General features: G+C 36.7%; 1 long non-coding RNA gene across 1 annotated transcript; it reads left to right on the top strand.

Annotated features, from left to right (window-relative positions):
- Window positions 1-3,565: 3,565 nt before the first annotated feature.
- On the top strand, window positions 3,566-5,228 carry LOC114487607 (uncharacterized). Its single transcript, XR_003682780.1, has 3 exons — window positions 3,566-3,635; window positions 4,841-4,912; window positions 4,996-5,228. It is a non-coding gene; the product is annotated as an uncharacterized lncRNA (long non-coding RNA).
- The last annotated feature ends 4,672 nt before the right edge of the window (window positions 5,229-9,900 follow it).

The following is a 9,900-nucleotide window of genomic DNA, read 5'->3' as shown; positions in this document are numbered from 1 at the left end:
TTATAAGGTACTTTGTGGCTGCTAAAACTCCTCAATAGGTAAAGTAGTGACAATATGTATGTGTTTTCAAGATAGGAATGTTGATGATAGGTTTGGAAAAAGGTACAATAAATTGGCATTTGGTAATGTCAATTTTGTTAATCATATGAATAACCCTTTAGATAAAATAGTAAAAAACATTTATTGAGCACGTACTGTGTGTTCAATATTCAGCACTTAAAATGGATTTATCCATGTAATTTAATCCACACAACAATTCTAAGAGGCTACTTTTTACTCTGTGTCATGCATTATTGGTAATTTCACTTTATAGATGAGGGAACCGAGGCATGGAGAAGTCTGTAAGTAGGGTTCAATCATGAAAATAGAAACTGCTCCAGGTATTTCAAGCATAATGGTATTTAGGACAGAGAATTAGGTGCTTAAAAGCCTTTGGAAGGGCTGAAGGAGCTAATGTCACATTAATTTTCATTTGTGCCACTGCTTCTATAGTTGGTCCAGAGAATAGAGAAGTTGCTGCTGCTGCCACCCAAAAGCCAGAAAAGTTCAGAAAAGCACTGTTGACTGTCTACTGAGGCAGAAACTGGCAGGGAAGCAAGCCAGAGCCCAAGCGAAAAACACCGAGCAATAATTTATGTCTTTCTACCACTTTCCAGATCTCAGGAAATACATCCCACTTGACAAAATGAAAATGAATCCAGAACACTGGTGGTAAGGGCATCTGGGAAATGTAGTTCCCAGGATTCCAGTATGCCTTGGGGAGAGCTGAGAAGGGTATGAGAATGAATGCTATTATTAGTTTTCTATTGTTGCCATAAAGTTACCACAAACTTAGTGGCTTAAAACAATACCCACTTATTATCTCACAGCTCTTTAAGTCAGAAGCCTAGTGGACTCAGCTGGGAGCACTGTTTAGGGTCTCATAAGACCAGAATCAAGGTGTCAGCCAGCCAACTTCCCCAGAGTTTTACTCTGGGGAAGAATCTGCTTCCAGGCTTGTTCCAGGTTGTGGGCGGAATTCATTTCTTTAGTGTGGTTTTCAGGTAGTTCCTTCCATCTTCAATCCAGCACCCATGGTTTGGGTCCTTCTTATGTATGAAATCTTTATGAATTTCCTTTCTGCTGCATCTCTCTGACCTGCTATTTTGCCTTTAGGGGTTCATGTGATTATATTGGGTTCACCTGAAAAACCCAGGCTAATCCCTCCATCTTAAGGTGAGTTGATTAGTAAGCTTAATTATATTTGCAAAATCCCTTTTGCCAAAGATGTAACATAACCATGAGAGGAATACCAGGGGACAAAGATCATGGGAGTCAAAATTCTGCCTACCACAATTCTCACTGGAAGAAACTATCAAACAAACAAATTCCAACACAAAAGGCTAAGAGATTTGCTCAAGATCATCCATGTTATTCAGCTTTATCAATTTTAATAATAATACCTACAATGTACCAAGTGTCTACTATAAGTCTGGAAATATGCAAGGAGGTGTCTCCCTACTATCCCATGTATTTTTTTTAAATCAAATATAGGCAATATTTTATAAGAACTGTAAATGGAGTATAACCTTTAAAGATTATGAATCACTATGCTGTACACCTGTAACATTTAATACTGTAAATCAACTATATGTCAATAATAATAAATAATACAAAAATCAAATAGAAAATTGAGAGACTTCATATACTGAGTTATGAGAATTAATTTAAATAACACGGATAAGTGCTTAGTGCAGTGTCCGGGACAATTGAGAACTCAATAAATCCTTTGTTGTTATTATTCCCATTTTAGAGACAAGATCATTGTGGCTCTGAGAGGTCGCCTAACTTGTCCAAGACTACATGGCTAATAAGTGACCCAGCACAATTTTGAATACAGATTGTCCAATTTCAAATGTGGAAATAAATGGGAAAAAATGCATGTAATGAACTTAATTGACATAATGCCCGGTAGATATCGATTGTTATTAAAATGGCACACAAGATACCCAATCACCCGAAATAGACATGATATTTCTAAAGGCTACTTACTCACTATTGACTGAATTAAGTCTAAATTCCTTATCTGGCTCCAATTTACTTGCCTCACACTCCCTCCCACACCATCCTTCTCTCTCAGCAACCCTATACATACCCTTCAATTATATTCAAAATTGTTATTTTCTCAAGAGATCAGATTTGTGGTTACGAGAGGTATGTGGCGGGGTGCTGGGCACGGAGGGAAGCAGTGGAAATCAGATGAAGTCGGTCAAAAGGTACAAACTTCCAGTTATAAGATTAATAAGTACTGGGAATGTAACATAACAACACGTTAAACACAGTTAACACTGCTGTATGTTATATGTGAACATTAAGAGAGTAAATCCTAAGATTTCTCATTACACACAAAATTTTTGTTCTGCTTCTTTAACTTCGTATTTATATATGATGATGAATGTTCACTAAACTTACTGTAATAATCATTTCATGATGTATGTAAGTCAAATCATTATGCTATACACCTTAAACTTATACAGTGCTGTATGCCAATGATATCTCAGTAAAACTGGGAGAAAAAATTTTTATGAAATAAAAAAATTGTGCAAAGGTTGGCAACGTTTTACATTTTCCCTAGTGTTTGGTGTAAAACAGCTGGATTCTCACATCTGTTTCTGCATTCAATCTGTTGCAAAAGACATGTCAATTTTCTAGAAGCTTCCGGAAAATTCCATTGAACACTTGAGACTATGAGAATGAAAAAGGCCAATAACATCTTCCTATTGTTATGAAAATAGAGTGACCTTGTAGACCTCCAGGGATCCCTGGACCATATTTTGGGAACAGACTGGGTTAGAGTATGTTTTTCTGTTAATTACCTATTTCTAGATTGTCCGACCTTGGCTCATTTTTCTAGTAGCCAGTAGTTACAAGCAGGCAGCTCCACCCTCCATGATGAGGAGGCCTTAATCGAACTAGCTGATGGTGATATTTCCTACACCGGGTACAGTGAGGGTACTTAACTATTCAATGAATGCAGGATAATCACCAAAAGTGTGGTTATTCGGCCGCAGAGTTGGTCTCATGAAGTCTGATGCAGCCTAGCTTGGCAGATCCCTGGGTCGATTTAGGAAACTCGAGAGAACACAATGGGGCCATGACCACTCGCCTGGGTTGCAAAATTTAAGGAGTTGTCACAAACCTCTGAAACCAAGACCAATTATATTTTACTGTAGTGTTTTAAAAATTCAAATGAGTTAGCCAGTGCTTGCGGACGGGCCGCCTGTTTTTGTAAATACAGGTTTTTTAATAGTGATTTTCGGAAAACTTTCAGTCGCTCAAAGGAGAGGCCCAGCTCAGGCGCTTGGTCGCGTGACCCGCTGGTAGGTCTAACGGCCTGACATAAAGAAGCGCGGGAAAGCGAACTTTCCGCACCCCTCAGCGGACTTCCACTTCCCCGCCGCGTTCTCCCTGCCTCCTCCACCCGGTCGTCTCTGATTGGCTAGGCTGCCGCAAGTGCGCGCTGCCATTGGCCGGAAGTCCATCGGGCTGGGGGCAAGGGAGACTTACCTCAGCTGGTCCGCGCGGAAGCGTTATTGTGCTCGGCGGCAGCGGTTCTCAGAGATTGTGGAGAAGCGGCCGGCGTGGTGCCGCTCTAGGTACGTTGGGGCCGGGCGAGAACCCCGCGCGAGCGACGGTTGGCCGGGACGGAGGTTTCTCGCGCGCCGCGCGCCTCTCTGAGGGCCGGCCCCCGGAGGCCTCTAAGCGCCGCGCGAGCCGGGCGGTTGCGGCGGGGTTGACTCAAAGGTGTCCGCGGAGTCGTTGGGGCTCCGACCCGGCCGGCAAGACCACGGCGAAGGGCGAAAGGACGCGTCTTCACCCGCTGTCCGAGCGGGCGGCGGGCGAAGCGGGAGTGGTGGGCGGCGGCGCGGGCGAGTCGGGGCCGCGGTGGGACGTTGCCTCAGTGTTTGGTACTCGCCGAGTAAGTAAGTGGAAACGTGGGGCCCTACCGGACTACTTTTACAAACGGAGAAAATGTAGTCCTTCCCGCAACTTTGGGATTCCGTCGCCAAATTTCCAGGAGTTTCAGTTATAATTTATCTGAGGAAACCAGGTGCCAGAACAGTTAAGTGATCTTCATCAGGCGGTGGGGAGGCTTTCCTTGATGTACATTTTATGCAGAAGGTACTAGAACATCAGGGAAAATAGAAAATTCCGAGCCTTTATGCCCACATGCCTTTTTAAAGGAAAGCGCCTGGAGCGCAAACGTGTAATGTACACCTGTGGAGCTCACCAGTGTAGGGATGCTGTGATTGAAGGATGAAAGCCGTGTACCGGCAGGTGTGGTTCTTTAACAGTTTATTTTTGAGGAAGTTAAAAAGAAAAAAACCATTTCCTGCCTGTCGCCCTTCCCCCACCTACTTTCAATTTTGGCAAGTTCAAGAATGTGTCCTGTACAGAGGAAGCAATTATTTTGCTTTGTTTCTCTGATTACAACCTCGCTGTGCTTGGAGAACTGACTTCCACCTTTCTGTGATACTGTGTTGAAGATGAAGTTTCCAACATTGTAAGCCAGCACGTGTTGCTTGCTTTGTGACGAGCCGGTATTTACTGTTCTGAAGACTCATAGATGGTCAAGACCTAGAAAAAGATGATCGTACTGAGTAATTCAATAGGAATAAAATGTTAAAAAATAGAAGAATTATGTGAAACCCACTTAAACGGGCTGTTATGCTAGATTGGGATTTAATACTTTTTTCATTATGATTTTGTCGTATATTGTAGCCAGTAAATGACTGGCGACATAACTATCTGCAAAACAAATGGGGAAGAACATTCAAGATAAAAATAATTTATATCACAGGAAAGCTATTGAAAATACAAAAATGAAGCGTCTGGCTGAAGGACTGATTACACTGAGTTCAGCTCTTGTGAAGTATGTCTTCTTAGTTCATCCTTCAATATATTTTTGGAAATGTTGAGTCTGACCCTAATCAAATTAATCTACTTAACTCTCAGTCTTATCTGCAGATTTGTACAGACTGCATCCTAAGATTGACTTCTGCCTCAACAGAAATGCATGAACAGTGTCTTAATGGAAATGATTTGCGTCTTTTAAGAACTGGTGTATCTAGGTACATCTTGAATTTTCAGCTGTTTATCTTATTGACGCTTGTACCTCACCTCAACCTTCAATTCTACTGTATTTCCTTGCTACTTAATATCTTGAATTCTGGTATGAAAATATTGCATGATCCCTGCATCTTTGCCTGTGCAAATCATGTCGTTCTCTTACAGTGGGTGTGTACAGATGTATTTCATTTGATAACAAATTTTAAATAATATATTGGATACTTGTTAAAAATAAAAATAAACTATGATTTTAAATGCACAAGAGTACTAGTTCTCATTAAGTTGAGTGAGATTATATTAAAATACAAAGAAACATTCTATCTTATTTTGTCTCATATCCTTACATCGTTTACTTATTCTGTTCTCTGAAGCTTAATTAAACCTTGACCCATACCTTTAAAATGTATTACTATAGACTCAGGTAACTTCGTATCCCTTTTTTATCTTTACCAATCTAAGTAGGACAGAAAGATTGTAGTAAGGTAGTATCTAGAGGGAGATAAACATAACTGTTTGGGTAGGGGAGATAATTGGATATAATGTTAATTTTTGAACTTCTGATTAAATTTCTAGGGATATAAGGGGCGTTTGTATACAGATCTTATTAAATTTAACCATTATATAGAGGCACTATATGTATCTACTAAATGTGGTATCATTAGTATACCTTTGAGGTTCTACTGTGTATAGTGCTGCTGATATGAAATAGCTTATGGTAAAACTATGGCAAAAGTTGCTGAGGCCTGTTCTGGTACTCTTTATTAAGGAAAAAATAACCCTGGGTGGCTTTCCAGAGGTTCATTTTTATAAGTTGAGTATTCATTTAAGCAGCATTTAATAAAACTTCTACATGAAAAGCATCTCACTGAGGATATAAAAGTAAGACAAGTCTCTGCCCACAAATATCATGACTAAAATATAAATTTCTAATGGGAAATTCAGATAAGGAAGTAGTTCTCTTGGGGGAAGGCTTTCTCTGAAGAGATGATCTTTAAATGTGACCTTGAAGGAGTGGAGAATAAGGGAAAATGTTGGTATATGACCGTTCTGATGAATTTGAAAAAAAAAGTGAAGGATAGGTTTATAGGAAATTTGGAGATAAAATTTGATAGCTTCAGGAAAAAGGAAATATAAAAAAGATAATGCAGTCGTGATTCTCTGGTTATGTATTTGCTTGTAACAGATCAAGTATTGATTTAATTACAAATGTGATGAAAAGATGTATAGGGTATAGAAAAGAGCTAAATCCTCATCTGTATGTATAGGACCTTGATAGTGGCTGAAATTTGTAATTCAAGAAATACTACTATGAATGTATTTTAAAATACTGAGATTTTTTTAAAAAGTTAGTTAAAAATGATTGTTACTAGGCATGGAGTGTTGACAAGCAACTACTTTATTTCACTGTGAGCATTTTATGCTGCTTAATTTTATACCACTACATTGATAAAATTTTTTAAAGTAAAAGCAAAATTCTACTAGCACTTAGAAGATGCTAATGCTGCTGGTCCATGGACCACACTTAGAGTAGTAAGGATTAGTTCATGCTCATTATAAGATTGTCACCTGGCACAAGTTGGTCATGTTTTGTCCTTTTGTTGACCACTATATATCCCTTAAAGGTAACCTTGTTACTTCATAATATCTGATTTGTACTTGTAATATGAGATTTCTTTGAGTCTTACGATACTGGGTTTAAATACTGGCTCTGAACTGTGTTTTTCTGAACAAGTTATACAGCCTAGCTTAGATTTGTTTTGGTGTACATGTAAAATATAACAGGAATTGTGCTTTATTTAGTATTTCTATTTATAATGTATTAAGGTAATATCTCAGCAACAAGCATCACTAGAGATAGATACATTTTATAATGAGAAAAACCAGTCCACCACCAGGAATAGAGAAAATAAACTCAATCAGTATGTACCCATGGCTTCAAACTATATACTGTAAGGGGGGAGAGACAGTGATTCAGTTAAAAGAAATAGACAAATCGTAGTGGAATAGACAAGTTGTGGAATCATAGTGGATCACCCTGAACACACTCCTGTTTTAATAGCTGGAAGATTATAAACAACACAGCTAAGAAAGTTGAACTAGTTGGCGTCGACATAGAATAACACTCTACCCAACAGTGTTGCAATACAGGTTTTGCTCAAATACACATGGAGGTTTTGAAAAAATTGGCTGTGAAACTAGCCTCAACAGATAATACAGGATGGAAATTATTCAGAGGATATTCTCTGATTACAGTGGAATTAAATTAAGCTAACCTTCAAGAACAAAACTGCAACTTGGAAATCTGCAATTGCCTGGAAATAAATGTATTTCTAAATAATGCACAGATCATAGAAGGAATTACAATGGAAATTAGAAAGTATTTTGAACCAAGTAATAATCAAGAGGGCTTATCAGAATTTGTGAGACTTGACAAAGACAGGACTTAAAGGAAATTTTGTAGCTTTAAATGCAAAACAACAAAAAAGGGACTGAAAGTTAAAGATTTAAGTTTTATCTCAAGCTGGAACAAAAATCAAGCCTGAAGAAAATTGAATCATAAAACTAACAGGAAATGATGAAATAGAACACTGCATACAATAGAGAGTCAGGAAAGTCAGAATGCCAGTGCTTTGACAATATTGATTAAATGGATAAATTTCTAGTAAGAGTGACCAAGAGAAAGAAAAACAAAACACGTCAGTAATATCAAGAATAAAAAGAGACATCACTACAGATCCTGCATATATTACAAATGTAATAGAGAATATTATGAAGAACTTTATAAACTTGAAATTCTGTTAAATTTTGAAATTTTGTGTGAAAAAACAAAACAGAAAAATAAAATATGATTCCTGTATCTATTTTTAAAAATTCAATCATAATTGAAAACCTTTATCATTAAGTTAACTCCAAGCCCAGATGGCATTATGATGAATTATTTCTAACATTTAAGGAAAGAGTAATACTATTTGCAAACAAAAACTCTTCAGAGAATGGAAAAAGACTTTCCAGTTTTTTATATGAAGCCAGAATAACCCTGATTTCAAAACCTGTTAAAGGAAAAGAATGACTCATCTTTCTCATAACACTGATACAAAGTCATAAACAAAATGTTGGCAAGTTGAATACAGAAACATGAAGCAAAAAAAATGGGCATATTATGACTGACTGAGGTTTCTTTCAGAAATAAGCTAGGTTTAGTATTTTAAGAGATCAACCAATATAATCGAAGTTAATTGAAAAAATGAGGTTATATTATCATCTAAATATATATGAAAAGGATAAAATTGAAAATGCATTAATGATAAAATCTTCAGGGAATAGAAGGGTATTTTATTAATTTAATATAGAGCATTTGTAAAACGTGTAGCAAAAATCATACTTAGTGGTGTTAGTGAAACCCCACACCCCTTTCAAGATTGGTAATGAGTGAAGGGTGCCTGCTAACAGCACACCCATTCATAGCATACTGGAGGCTCTCACTAGTGCAATAAGAAAAATAAATAAGGATTAGCAAGAAAATTATGATACTACATAGAAAGTTCAAAAGAACTTACTTGGTTTAATAAGTGAATTTAATGAATTAGTTGGAGATACGATCAATTAAAAAGCACTGATTGTATTTCTATATGATACCAGGTAGAAAAATGAAATTTTAAAGTGATGCCACATAGAAAGTATTAAAAAATGAATACCTATGTCAGTAATGGAATAGAGGAACAAAAGACATGAAACATATAAAACAAAGTAAAATGGTAACCAGAAATCCAACTATATCAATATTAATGTCAAGTGTGAATGGATTAAACAATCCAGTCAAATACCAGATTGTCAGACCAGAGGAAAAATAGCATCCAACTATATGCTGTCTGTAGGAGACACATGTAGATTGAAAGATACAATTATGTTGAAAGTAAAAGCATAGAAAAAATCATGTGAATAGCAACCATAAGAAAACTAGAGTGGCTATACTAATTTCAGACAAAATAGACTTTAAAATAAATATTAGAGGTAAAGAGGGACATTTTGTAATAAAAGGTGCAGTCCCTTAGGAAGTTATAACAATTACAAACATGCCACTAACTAGCACCAAAATATATGAAGCAAATATTGACAAGAATTGAAGAGAGAAATAGAAAATTTCAACAATAATAGTTGGAGACTTCAATACAACACTTTCATAATGGAAAACTAGGTGAAAGATCAATTAGAAAAGACTTGAATAACACTGTAAATCAACTAGACCTAAGAAGCATCTTTTGAACACTCAACCAAACAAAAGCAGATTATAGTCTTCTTAAATGTACATAGAAAAATTTCCAAAATAGACATTATGCTAGGCCATAAAACAAACCTCAATACATTCTAAAGGACTGAAACCACAATAAACTACATTCTCTGACCACAGTGGAATGAAATTAGAACCTTAAGAAGAAGAAATTTGAGAAATTCACAGCTATGTGGAAATTAAACAACACACTCCTAGATAACGAGTGAGTCAAAGAAGAAATCATGAGGGAAGTTAGAAAGTACTTTAACATGAATGGAAATGAAGACATAACATACAAAACATTTTGGGTGCAATTAAAGCTTTTCTTAGGAAATTTGTAGTGATAAATGCCTATATTTAAAAAGAAGACTTCAAATCAATAAAACTGACTTTTAATCTTAATGCAGAAAGAGGAAACTAAACCTAAGCAGAATGAAGGAAATAATAAGAATTAGAGTGGAAATGATTAATAAAATCAAGAAAGAAAAAATAAAATTAATAAAATCAAAAGTTGTTTTTCA

This window comes from Physeter macrocephalus, chromosome 14 (assembly GCF_002837175.3).
Source record: "Physeter macrocephalus isolate SW-GA chromosome 14, ASM283717v5, whole genome shotgun sequence".
NCBI classification, from domain to species: domain Eukaryota; kingdom Metazoa; phylum Chordata; class Mammalia; order Artiodactyla; family Physeteridae; genus Physeter; species Physeter macrocephalus.
The sequence above is the reverse complement of the archived record's forward strand: the minus strand, read 5'-3'. Positions and strand labels throughout refer to the sequence as shown.